Source organism: Cucurbita maxima, unplaced genomic scaffold (genome assembly GCF_002738345.1).
Source record: "Cucurbita maxima cultivar Rimu unplaced genomic scaffold, Cmax_1.0 Cma_Scf00008, whole genome shotgun sequence".
In the NCBI taxonomy this organism is placed as follows: domain Eukaryota; kingdom Viridiplantae; phylum Streptophyta; class Magnoliopsida; order Cucurbitales; family Cucurbitaceae; genus Cucurbita; species Cucurbita maxima.
In genome coordinates, this window is record NW_019272024.1 from 5,381,372 (window position 1) to 5,394,891 (window position 13,520).

Sequence of the window (13,520 nt, forward strand, 5' to 3'; positions counted from 1 at the left end):
ATACCGATTTCTTCCACCTCTCCAATCCTCGATCAAACTTGTGTTCCCCAGGTGCTATGAAATGGGGGTCTTAACTTCGCCTATCGTATGTATTGGCTTGGCTTCGTGCAAAACCAAGGAGGCATTCTGGCGGGCGCGTGCGTGTAGGAAGGGAAGGCCGACCACTACATAAGCTAAAGACAACGACTACAAGCAAAATCGGAAGCCACTCGCTTCTATTCTGGTTGGGATTGCCTATCGATGGGAATCTATAGATCGTAGTAATTTGCCAACCTCCCTAAACTGAAATACGAGACAATTTCACTTCACGCCACAGAAAAAAAAGAAAGAGCGAAGCTCGCTGGGCCTTCCTACAATGACGAATGCCTCTTTTCTCTTCTCTTCAGTCTACAACAAACAAGTGGGAGAGGCAGGATTCGAACCTACATAGAAAAACTTCAACAGATTTACAGTCTGTCGCTTTTGACCGCTCGGCTACTCTCCCCTTCCCGGGCCGAGGCCCCCCTCAATGGGTTCTAAGAAGGAAGACCGCGCTTAGCATTCTGGGAGAATCGAGTCATTTAATCAGTTCATAACAATATTTGTAAAGCAAGGGGCAAAGCTTCGACACTTCCCCCTTCCTTGCTTCTGTCTAAGCTGCGAGTGAATGAGCAAGTAAATGAACAAGCCATGTTCCTAAAAGAAGTGACCCTCTTTGTTTTATTCCCTTCCCCTATCCTTTCAAAGCCTATAGGTTGGGCGCTCTTGCTTGACTAAGAGTTGTTTCGAAAGTCAGGCTCTTCCGCTGAGCTGCGAGTCTACCCTTCTTGAGAGCCTACATAAATAGCTTACGCTTACCAAGCCTAGTCTACAAAAAGAGGGCTACAGCAAGCAAGCTTTCCCCCTTTCTTTGTTCTGGGTCGCCCCTCATCGCAGGCACTGAATGAATGAAATGAGTGGAGATCTTCCTTCCCCCCTTATTACCAAGAACTTCGTTGCCACTAATTAGAAGCTAATTTAGACCATCCCACACCCAAAAACAACTCGGAGCCTAAATTAAAGAGAAGAGAGTTCAGTCTACAAGAAGCTAGCAGAGCTTTAGCCATTGCACTACATCCATCGAGACTACCTAAATCATCACCTTGTTGTTTTTTCCTTCTTCGAATGACGCTATCTTCCTTCCCACCTTATTACCAAGAACTTCGTTGCCACTAGTTAGAAGCTAATTTAGACCATCCCACACCCAAAAACAACTCGGAGCCTAAATTAAAGAGAAGAGAGTTCAGTCTACAAGAAGCTAGCAGAGCTTTAGCCATTGCACTACATCCATCGAGACTACCTAAATCATCACCTTGTTGTTTTTTCCTTCTTCGAATGACGCTATCTTCCTTCCCACCTTATTACCAAGAACTTCGTTGCCACTAGTTAGAAGCTAATTTAGACCATCCCACACCCAAAAACAACTCGGAGCCTAAACTAAAGAGAAGAGAGTTCAGTCTACAAGAAGCTGGCAGAGCTTTAGCCATTGCATCGTCACCCTGTTGTTTTTTCCTTCTTCGAATGACGCTAATGGAGACAAATTCCTTTCAGCGGACCCAGTTTTTTTATACGAGAGTGAGGAATCAAAATGATGCTAATGGAGACAAATTCCTTTCAGCGGACCCAGTTTTTTTATACGAGAGTGAGGAATCAAAACCAACAATCCCACTTTTGATGTCCCATGATTCTTCCCGTTTAGAAACTCAGGAGAAGGACAGGGGTCGCTAGGTCAAAAAAGCAAGAACTCAAAATTCTCCCCAAGTAGGAGATTTGAACCCACGACCAGTTAGTTAACAACTAACCGCTCTACCACTGAGCTACTGAGGAACAATGAACTTAAGGAAGCCCACTCTCGTTATTTGGACCAACTTCTGACCGAACAAAAAAGGGAAAGGGGTGAGTCACTCTTTTTCACATACACCAGAAGAAAAGGTTACGATAGTAAGCCCCGGCCGGAGAGCCTCCAGGACAAGGGGGCGGCGGTCAACCATCCACTTTCGAGATTCATATGGATCAATCGTCCTGCCAGTTCGCTAAGTAGACTCACTCTACCGAGTGGCAACAAAGGTTGGAACTATTCCTGCTAAAAACAAGGGACCTACTTCTCATCCTAGGAGTTAGCAGATATGAAAGAGTCCCCTCTCTCTCTCCGAGTTTCGACTACTAAGTAGCACTTCTGCTATTCTATAATGGAATCGATTCTGCCCTCTCTCTCTCCGAGTTTCGACTACTAAGTAGCACTTCTGCTATTCTATAATGGAATCGATTCTGGTCAAGCTGAAAAAGCCCACTATTATTAGTAAGCTAGCGCGCCCCCCTTCCCTTCTTTATTAAAGTCGACGTTTCTCGCTTGTTAGTCCGACCTTTTAGGATATTTGAAGAAGGCAGGTTTGGAACCCTATCCAAGGGCAAGGTGCTGGTCTCGATCTCGCTTGGTGGTGCCCTTCTCGATGATTGTTGACTCAACATTGATTTCGTGCTTGAGTTGGGGGGCCCTCCCTCCATCTATCGAGTCAAGTAATTCGCTATCGGCAATTTGTCCGTTCTCATGCCATGCTTCTTCTTTCTCCGAATCGGTTCCTAGTGTCAGTCAAGGAAGATTCTCCATCAAGAGAGGGTTAGGTTAAGCCAAGCCAGCCGGTCTCGTCATTCACTTCCCCCGTCCATCGATAACGAGAGTACGCATCAGCACATATCGAACGAAAAAAGCGTGAATCTTGGATTCTCTTCCTCAATCAAAATGTCGAGCAATTTCTCCCTATTAATTCAGTCAAAGTCTCCACGGGACCCTCTACGTGGAGGTGCACCATGTTGATAGGAGCAAAGACCAGATTGTACATGTCCTCGAAGGCTGCATTCATGCCAATCATCACTAGTTTCTCCCTCATTTCTTCTTTTTTCTCTTGAATAAGGGCTATCCATTGAGTAAACGGAGGTTTTGCTACAGTGATTCGGGCAGTTGGTGTCCTCTTCGTCTTCGAGAGTTGCAGGTCTTTTTACATGAGTGGTAGCTCACGCTCAAAACTCCTCGTACACGAGTCCTAGTCGTTGCGCAGCGGTCTGTTTCCCGGCTTCGCTTGCGTGATGATGATTGGTTTCATCCATCCTTGACCCTAATGAAATTGAGTATTCCAGTCAGTCAAGCGGTTTGGGATCTCGGCAAGTTCTCGTTCGCCTGCCCACTCCCTCATAGTCCATTAGTGGGTAGGGTGGTAAACTGATAGGGCGCCCGCCTCCTCTTCGGATGTGTCCTCGAAAACTTGGCGGTTGTTCGGTCTCCGCTTTTGGGGGCAAAAGTGCTTGGTCGCTGGGGTTTCTTCCTTTTCCTCAACCAAAACGAAAAAGGTTGTTTGTGTCAGCCTGGTCTAAGATTTGGTTATGAGCTGGCTAGACAAAGAAAGATGGATTGAAGGTCAGATAGATTGGAGTGAAAGTGGCACAGGACCTTCAATCGACCATGGGGCGTATTCTACCCTTACCGAATTCATTCTATGGAAGCGTTACATAAAAAGCTCCTTCTCATGTATCTTGCATTTCTTTGGTTTTTGGAAGTTCCAGAATGTTGTCTTTTGATTTCCTTTGTTGGGAAGCCCCCTTTGATTAATGATCGTTCCGTGCAGCTCGCTACTCCCCGAGGCCAAGGATGGGGTCGAACCGTCATTCCAGGATTTGCAGTCCGATACATTTCCATTATGTTACCTAGCCAAACCCCCTAGCTCATGTGCTAAAGTCAAACGGTTGTTCTTCCTTCCCCGCTCCCTCTTTTTCTAGATATGCGGTGGCGAGCGGAGCAATCTAGATGACCGGCGGCGGGTTACCATAGAAGAGGGGACAACTTCTTTCTCCCTTGCTCCATTTTCCTTTGATGATTGAAAGTAGCAAGTCACTCCACTACTAGTTACTACAGAGGCCAGATAGATTGAAGGTAGCTCATCTAGCCCAGTGAGCGGATCCATTGTTTATGCGGCAGTGCAATGCAGCTGAAAAAGGTAAGCTCCTCTTTATTTATTAGTAAGGGTATAGGTTGGGGAAAAGTCCAAAACTAGGGTTCCAAAAAGCTGACCTTAGAAAGGATATCTATTTTTGAAAAGGGCACCCCTACGAGATCCCTAAACTACAAGCTAGCGCGCAACGACTTTTCCACCGTTGTTGCTTGTAGCTTGCAGGCTCGAAAATCTCTCTTTCGCCTCTTCTCCATGTCTCCATTTGATTCACTTCTTCTTTCGCGCAAGCGCTTGGTTTGCCCCTTGTTGTCTTGCATTTTGTGATCCGAAGCTTCAGTCTGCCTTTTGCGTCTCGCCGCGATCCGACGTTGATTTTCGATTGAAATGTTAGCTCCAGGTTTTGGGCGGCCCATCTGGTGGGGTCAGCTATCACTGCTGGAAGCCCCTGCGTTCGGCTGCGTACTCCCCGTCTGCGTATCTCACACTCCCCAGATTTTGGCTTTCATCTTTCATTTGCCTTTCCTGCATTTTTCTTTTGAGATATAGGTCGGCTTCGTGCATCTTGATGTTTGCCGGGGGTTCTCCTGAGGTATGCCCTTTCGGTGGGTTGTTCTCTTCTCTGTCTTTTCCATCCAGTGCCCACACAACGTTAGAAAATTTGCATCTTCGATCTCTCTTTGCAACGCAATATATCAGTCTCTTTCTCTCGGCATCTGTCTTTGAACTCATTGATTTCATATCGAGAAGCGGTGTTCACTATTAAGCCTACGCCCATTCCTTTCAAGCTTGATTCTGCCCTTAGACTCGTTACGCTGTTCGACTGAACTCGTTGGCTCTGCGCTCTATTCGGTCGGAACCCGGTTCGATAACCTTCTCTCATAGATTCCCTTCACCAAGTCATCGCCAGCAATTCTCTCTTATCCCTTCGGCGAGTTCCTTTCTTGTCTTGCCCAAAAACTTTCTGTATTCTCATTGGCGAAAGACTCTCCCGCAGCAAGGTTTTACACATAGGGGCACTTTCTCTCGCTTGCCGTTAATCCGTCTAGCGCCTTTCGGTTGTGGCCCGCCCTGTGGGTTAGCTGGGGTTAGATTTTGGAGTCTGGAAGGCATCTTTGTATTCTTTCAAAAGGTCAGCCATTCTTCTCCCATTAGACTTGATAATCCTTTTCACTTATCATTGTTCCTTCTCTCTTCCAGTTCTCTCCCTAGACTAGATTTGACAGGGGCGGGGAATACCATTCTATTCTATCAATAACAAGAAGAAAGTAGCAATTTCGTTTCCAATGGTTTGAGCTTGGAAGCAACCTACTATCTATCGATAGGCGAGAACAGACAGCTATTTATTGGCAGCTTCGCCTATCTATTCTATTATGGCCGGCTTGGAGACAGAAGAGGAAGACCATCATCCCTGGGTAAGATCATAGCTTGATTCATTCGTTGAACCTTAGGGATAACCATTAGCATTGAGGTCATTCACCACACCACCTATATAAGAAATACGAAATTCCATTCCTTTCGCGAGAGTTCATGGTCAACACACACCTAACCTAAAGCGCCTACGTTCCGCTTGCAGCCAATCCAACCACAACCTAACTAAACTAGCACGAGATTCTACAACCGAAACTACTGGTAGTCTTGAGGGGACTCCTCCTATAATAGTTAGCAATACTGAACAAGCGAGTCATCGGTCCGGAGAAAGAAAAGGAACTCGCTTAACTCGCTAGGCCTTCGGAACAAAGAAAGGTGATTCTGTTCATGCTTCAGACGATCTGGCTAATTATATATACTACTCTAATATTCGAAACGAGACGAAAGGTGAACCTATAGAGAGGCCAATTTTAGCGCGTTTACAAAGGTAACCGGTTGGTTAGTTAGGTGGACTTTAACTTTTAAAATGGTTGGACCGGGAATGAAAAACGTCTGCTAACGCCCTTTGGCTAAGATCTTTTTTAAATCAGCAGCAACGAATGTCTTGTATCTATCTTGTATCTATGAAGAAAGATTTCTCCCCGCGTTCAGACCCTGAATGCCATACCTTGCTGAAGGCGATTCTCTCGCAAATCGCACATAGTTCCGTTTGCCCGAGGAATGTCTGTGATCTGCTCGGTATAATGATGGATTTCATGGCCGACGTCTAACCAGCACGAATACACCGAGATGAAAGAAGTTCCCCGCGAAGCATTTTTCTTTCGTCCTCGGATGTTTTGTTCGATTCCGGCGCTTGCGTTCTCATGTCCGGAACCCTCGCGATTGATTGGGAAAAAGAGTGAAAGTGAGAAAGATGGATTGTTATCCGAAATCGATAGGAATTCCCCGGGGATTGCCTGCCTTCTAATAGATGTTCTGTCTTTCAAACATCCAATCCCATGCTAATAAGAAAAATGAGCGATTGCTAGTCAGCTTTCATTTTTTGAAATAGATAGAAAGGGGTAGGGGCTGAGGCTCTTCAGGCTTTACAACTTGCTTCAATTAGGGAATGGCATGGATCAATGCGGTTCTGCAGTGTCCTCCAACTTGCTGTCTGCTCCCCTTCACTTTCTTTGCTGGACAGGAAGATGCGAATTGCAAAGGCCTTCCCACCACGCGAAGTTCAAACCTCGCCGGAGAGAGAGAAGCGAATTGAAACCCGGTCTCAAATCTCTTTGCAATCGAAGGTGAAAGCGGGAAAAAGACGACTCAACCCTTTTTTTCCTGTCAGCTTGTTAGGAGTAGGGGCTTTCTCGCCATACGCACCCAGACATTACACCAATTGTGGCTGGCCCAACAGTTTCTAGAATGTCGTTGCGCATTGGAGCTCTTCGCTCGATCGGGTCGCTTGTAAACCGTTGTTTCGTCGGGCAGTGGCTTATTTCTAACACCCCCCTTACTAGATCAAACAAATAAAGCTCCATTGAATGAATAAACTTCTCCCTCCCGAACAAGGGTCAGTTAATGGTTCGTTGCTAAGCCTATCTTAGGGATGTTCAAAACCGTGAAAATCGTGCTAATTTCATTCATTCATATATGGTAGGGGCGGAAGGTATTTCCTTCTTGATTTTGCTTTGTTAAAGACCTATCTATCATTGAACTAACTGATATCTAATCCGAGAATCAGGGGATTAGCGAGTTTGGGCCTGTGTTCTGGTTGTGCAAGATGGTGGAGATGCGGTTGTACTTTGCCGTAGTCTTTCTATTTGATTGTTGTGGTTGTGTGTTTTGAGATTGCCGCGAGGCTACCTGATTATGCGGGAATCCCTAGTTTTCCTCTCTGAGGTTGATTGAATCTCTCCTTATCCGATTGTAGGTCTGCTTCACATGGATCCCCTGCCTCATTTGAGTGCTGCTTTTTTCTGATCTTGATCCGGGTTCCTAAATTTCTCATTGGAATTTCTTTCATTATCTTGAACTTTATAGTGAAGGTTTCAGAATGGGATTTTTCTTCTTCTTTTCTTTTTCGGTATGCCGCTCCGCGATCAAGGAGCGAAAGAACCAACAAGTGGGCTGTGATGATGTCAGAATTTGCACCTATTTGTATCTATTTAGTGATCAGTCTGCTAGTTTCTTTGATCCCACTCGGTCTTCCTTTTCCATTTGCTTCCAATAGTTCAACCTATCCAGAGAAATTGTCGGCCTATGAATGTGGTTTCGATCCTTCCGGTGATGTCAGAAGTCGTTTCGATATACGATTTTATCTTGTTTCCATTTTATTTATTATCCTTGATCCGAAAGTCACCTTTTCTTTTCCTTGGGCAGTACCTCTCAACAAGATTGATCTGTTTGGATCTTGGTCCATGATGGCCTTTTTATTTATTTTGACGATTGGATTTCTCTATGAATGGAAAAGGGGTGCTTTGGATCGGGAGTAATCACTAGTGAGAGGGCAAAAAGAAAGAGGGGGGAAGGACAAAGGAAAGAGCGATGCCTACATTAAATCAATTGATTCGTCGTCATGGTAGAGAAGAAAAATGGCGCACGGACCGTACTCGAGCTTCGGATCAATGTCCCCAGAAGCAAGGAGTACACCCCCTTCTTTCAACGAGAACACCGAAAAAACCTAATTCAGCTCCACGTAAGATAGCCAAAGTACGGTTGAGCAATCGACATGATATATTTTCTCACATTCTGGGCGAAGGTCATAATTTGCAGGAACATTCTATGGTCTTAATAAGAGGAGGTAGAGTGAAAGATTCGCCAGGTGTGAAATCCCATTGTATTCGAGGAGTCAAGGATTTGTTGGGAATTCTGGATCGAAGAAGAGGAAGATCTAAATATGGTGCAAAAAAACCTAAATCGATATGAATGGAAGATGCCTCTTTCACTTCTTTTTCTCGGTCAGTCGAGGGAAAGGGAACAACCAACCACAATGTTACGCCCCAAAATCAAACTATACGGAGCCCTTCCGAATGGCCTCTCATGGAGTCTGCTACACTAGCCAAGAAAGAGTGTATTAGACTCTATTCGCCCATGGAGGTGAGTGGAGGAAGAATCAAAAAAGAGAAAGGTATTGCTACTAAGAAATAGTTGCTCGTTCATAAATGAAGTTGACCACTTCTTCTTAGTCTTGCTACACTACACGACACGAGGGGTGAAGTTGAAGCAGACACGGTCTTTAGTCGACTAAACAAGTGATTCACCATATGGAAATAAGAAAAAAAGGAGAGAAGGGTCTCGCCCAGGTGGCTCCCGCAAGGTAAGGTAACGACTTCAAACTCAAACAAAGAACGTTCTTCTCTAAGGCGCATGAGTCAAAGAAAATGCTGTATCTATCTAATGCAAGACCCGTCGATAAGCTAAGGCTATGAGCGGATCATTAGGTCCGCCCGGTTGGGCTCAACCTCAGAGAATTGAGTGAACAGGAAAGGGAAAACGCTGGCTAATCTCTTCCAAGGAGTATCGGGGGGTGGAACGGCAAATGAACCTTTTTGAGGCTCGGGCCGAAGAGCTAAAGAAAAAGGCCGCCGAGCTCGTTCATCCTCGTTCCATTCCAGTGGATGAAGAGTCAGATGTGGGGCTGGCAATCAATCTTCTCTGGGAGAAGAAGAGAGAGAGGCGACCTCAGATTCCTCCCCAGGGTGATGAAGGCGATTGAGAATGGCAAAAGCCGCTTTTAGAAAGCCTTCCTCCGTCCTTGAACTCAAAGGATTAAACCCGAACGCTACCTGCGGACGATTCCACAGCGTAGAGCTTCAATCAATAGGCCATTTCCGTCGGATTTTCTCCTCAGCAATGCCCACTCCCATGCCTTTCTTGGTTGGAACAACCCAACCGGCTATTTCTGACAAGTCTTTCTTCATTTTTAGAGCAAGAAGCGGAACTACAGGGATGAAATGAAAAGTGTTTCTTACGATTACGCCCAACTGCCCACTTGAGCAATTTTCCATTCTCCCATTGATTCCTATGAATATAGGAAACTTTTATTTCTCATTCACAAATCCCTCTTTCTTTATGTTGCTAACTCTCAGTTTTGTCATACTTCTGGTTTATTTTGTTACTAAAAACGGAGGAGGAAACTCAGTACCAAATGCTTGGCAATCCTTGGTAGAGCTTATTTATGATTTCGTGCCGAACCTGGTAAACGAACAAATAGGTGGTCTTTCCGGATCCGGAAATGTGAAACAAAAGTTTTTCCCTCGCATCTCGGTCACTTTGACTTTTTCGTTATTTNCTTTTACTTTTTCGTTATTTCGTAATCCCCAGGGTATGATACCTTATAGCTTCACAGTTACAAGTCATTTTCTCATTACTTTGGGTCTCTCATTTTCTCTTTTTATTGGTATTACTATAGTGGGATTTCAAAGAAATGGGCTTCAATTTTTAAGTTTCTCATTACCCGCCGGAGTCTCACTGCCATTAGCACCTTTTTTAGTACTCCTTGAGCTAATCCCTCATTGTTTTCGCGCATTAAGCTCAGGAATACGATTATTTGCTAATATGATGGTCGGTCATAGTTCAGTAAAGATTTTAAGTTTGTCCGCTTTGACTATGCTATGTATGAATAATATTTTCTATTTCATAGGAGATCCTGGTCCTTTATTTATAGTTCTTGCATTAACCGGTTTGGAATTAGGTGTAGCTATATCACAAACTCATGTTTCTACGATCTCAATCTGTATTTACTTGAATGATGCTACAAATCTCCATCAAAATGGTTATTTATTTATAATTGAACAATAGCAAGGAGAGAAGCTGCGAGACGAGAAGAGGAGAGGAGAGGATTGAATATGTGAGACTGTAAAGGACAGGAAAATAGCGAGACCGAGTGAAAGAAAAGAAAGAGCTACTTCACCTATTTACCTTGTGAAAGAATAACGAACTAGAACTGATAATAACTCACAATAACTAAGAATAACGAACCATAACTGAAGGTAATAGAGGTTCAGGTTAATAGCTTTACCGAGTCTTTGAAGTCTTATTCTTTTGTTTCCTGTAAAGGTGAAGGAAGGAGTGAAATCAGGCTCAGGAGAAAATCTTTCATTTGAAGAGTCTTTCAAGCAGAATCAAAGGAAAGCAAAGAGACCGTAAAATACCTTTACCCTTCAATCGGGTCAGGTAATATCGGGGCAGACAATGGAATTGTGAAACCGAGTTTACGAGGTGAAGGGGAAGAACTGACTTAAACTTAGTGCTTGTGAAACCGATAGGTTCAGGAGTGAAGGATTGAATATGCGAGTTCAGTCTCATTAATCTTGAGTCTTTCCTTGTTTACGAGGTTCAGGATAATGAATAAATAGGAGTATTGATCCTTGTTTAAAGTTCAAGAAGAAATAGCTGAAGGTGAAGTAGTTCTTTTTCGGGTTCTTCTTCTTTTCTTTCTCTTTTGCTTGAATTTTCTTCTTCAATCAATTATCTTTTCTTTCTTTGACAGTGAAGGGATAGTCAATGAATTAACGACTTCTTTACCTCGTTTTTGAAGGAATAAATAGGGAAGGGACATCAGGTTCAGGGGCGAAGCCACTTTACAGTGAATAAATAGGTTCAGGAGAGAAGCTGCTTTACCGAGTTCAATCAGGGACAAGTTGAAGGATAATTCATCGAGAGTTGAGTCTTGACTTCTGCATTACCTCGGCCTAAAATATCCCAAAAAATAGACAGAAGATAGAGTTTTTTTATTAATGGTCTTTACAGGAGAATTCATCGTAAAGGTGCGAAGCTGCTCACCGAGTTTACCTCCTTCAATCCATCCGGTCAGGTAATATCAGGGAAGGTTCAGCCGAAGGAATATCTTCTTCTTCTAGCTTTACCTCCTGAAATAAGGCAAGGTCATATCGGTTCAGTCGCTTCTCTTTCTTTCTCTTCTCCTTTCAAACACTGTAACCTCGGTCTCTTTTCTTTCTTATCCCTGGCATTCGTTTCTAGTTGAGCATATGAAAGACTGATTTCACTAAAGCATATTCAATCCTGTCCGTGATTTAACCTATTCTATTCTATTGGTTTCTTTTCTTTATCTTTGGCTCATTAAAGGTGAAGGGAGAGGAAAGAAGCTAATTCATTTCTTCTTGTTGAGTCTTGACTTAATAGTTAATTACCTATACTCAAAAATATCCCAAAAAATAGACAGAGGATAGAATTTCAGAATTAATGATCTTTACCGGAAAAAGAGTGAAATCAGGGAAAATGGCCCTAAATACCGGGAAAATGGCCAAAAATGGCCCAAAATCCCTGGAAATCAGGGATTTTATCCCAAAAATAGACAGAGGATAGCATTTTAAAATTCATAGTCTTTACAGGAAAAAGAGTGAAAGAAGGTGAATGAGTATTGATCTTTTACAGTTCAAGAATCCATAGGGGAAGGAGAAGATCAAGAATGAATCTTTCATTCCCTATCATTGTCAAGTTTCATTTCTATTCTTTCCTTCCTGTTTAGTCTCATTCATCTTTCATTTCATTCCCCCTATAACTGTCAAGTTTCATTTTGTTAGGTAATTTGCAAGTCAAGACTCAAGATTCATTCTCCTTCTGTTCTCTCCCTATTTATTCCAACACAAGGTCAAAGAAAATTCAAGGATGTTCGAGCGTCTTTGCTCCTTCACCTATTCTATTGGTCTCACTGCTTGTTTCGCTCATTCACCTGTCCTTTACAGTCGAGAAAATGAAAAACGAATTGGAAAGAAAAAAAGATCTCCTTTAATATCAGCGAAGAAAAAACCTCTTGAATTCGAAAATGAAAATAAAGGAAAAAAGGAAGTTGTGGACGAAAAGAATCGTGACTCAGTTTTATCAAACCAAAAAACAGATCTTGAAAAAGATTCTGCGAAAGCAGATGTGAAAAAACGTAGAAAGAAAACGAAATCCTAATCCTAGGTCAAGGCAGTAGCACGGTACGAGATCAATCCCTTGTTCTCAGTGCTTAGTGTGAAATGATTTAGTCAAGAGATCTTAGGATACCGACAAAAGAAAACGAAAAAAGAGTATGACTATACTAGATTCATCTTACTTTCTTTTTCTTCTCTTTAGATGTGCTTTCAGTGACCGAAAGAGAAAGAGAGAGCTGTTGGAAGAAGGTCTTACTTTCGATTGAGATTCTCGGCTAATCGTCGTCTGATCTTTGTTTGAGTTCAAAGGGACGGTCTGTCTAATCTCTTTCTTTACCCTCGGGATGTCTGTGCAAGCCTCTCTCTTTATAGATAGTCATTCCTTTCTGTCCTTTTTTAGAGAATTACCTCTCTTCTATAGTCATGCCAGAAAAAAGCGGCTTTCATCCTCCAACCCAACTACCTCGTAAGGGCATTCAGATCAAGCATGAACTTCTCTAAGCCAGGAGTAGTTGATCCGTATACGTAAACTTCGGAATGGAAACTCCACCTTCAAACTTCAAAAAGAGATTGACCTTGGGAGAGAGAAATGATCTGTATAAAAGGCTTGCTTCTTATGTTGTTGACATTCACGAGCAGTATGAAAGAATTGAAAACATAGCTTACACTACACCGGAGCAGGCAAAGGTCTTGATCAGAGCCTTGCGAAGCATAGAAAGAAAGGAGGAGGGAGGTGGCCAAGAACAGAGTTACCATGCCCACGACCACATCTACGACCATTATTCTGAGAAGTCCATTCACGAGGATTGCAGATAGATTATTCGCGATGCTTTTTCTTTTTTGGAGATAATCCATCATTGAGATAGAGCCTTTCTTTCTTTTTGGTCTCTAATAGAAGGCGAAGTTGCATTATTCTTGCTCTTGACTTAGATAGAAGCAAACACCCTCTTCTAGGGAAGTCCATAGAGCATGTGAGGTTGTGCAGCCAAGAACCTAGGCAAACACACTTGAATTCAGGGATGAGAGTAGCCAACTAAGCAAGAAAAAGAGGAAGGAATGAGAGTCCATTGTCTCATGGGGCAAGCTGACTTAGTGGAAAATAGAAGAAAATGGTTTCATTCAGTACTTATTTCCAATGTAACCTAAGCAACATTGTTGTTTCCCAGCCAAATTTAGGTATCGTTTCGCTTGTTCTTCTTTACGAAGGAGCCAAGTCCCAATCCTCAAGACTGGTTCACTAGTGTTCTGACTCTTTTAGTAGATTGTACTTCTATTTAAAAAGTGAAATCTTGGAATGATCATTACATTAGAAAACACCTCGTTGCAT

The 13,520-nt window shown here is 43.1% G+C and overlaps 1 long non-coding RNA gene and 1 other non-coding gene across 2 annotated transcripts in view; one reads left to right on the forward strand and one right to left on the reverse strand.

Annotated features, from left to right (window-relative positions):
- Positions 1–1,771: 1,771 nt before the first annotated feature.
- Positions 1,772–1,845, reverse strand: TRNAN-GUU. The gene has a single exon. It is a non-coding gene; the product is annotated as a tRNA-Asn (tRNA).
- A 1,135-nt stretch (positions 1,846–2,980) lies between these two features.
- Positions 2,981–13,520, forward strand: part of LOC111483329 — an 18,180-nt gene continuing 7,640 nt past the window's right edge. Inside the window, exons 1-2 of the long non-coding RNA XR_002718339.1 lie at positions 2,981–2,991; positions 3,075–3,080. This is a non-coding gene — a long non-coding RNA (uncharacterized LOC111483329). The remainder of the gene's footprint in view (positions 2,992–3,074; positions 3,081–13,520) is intronic.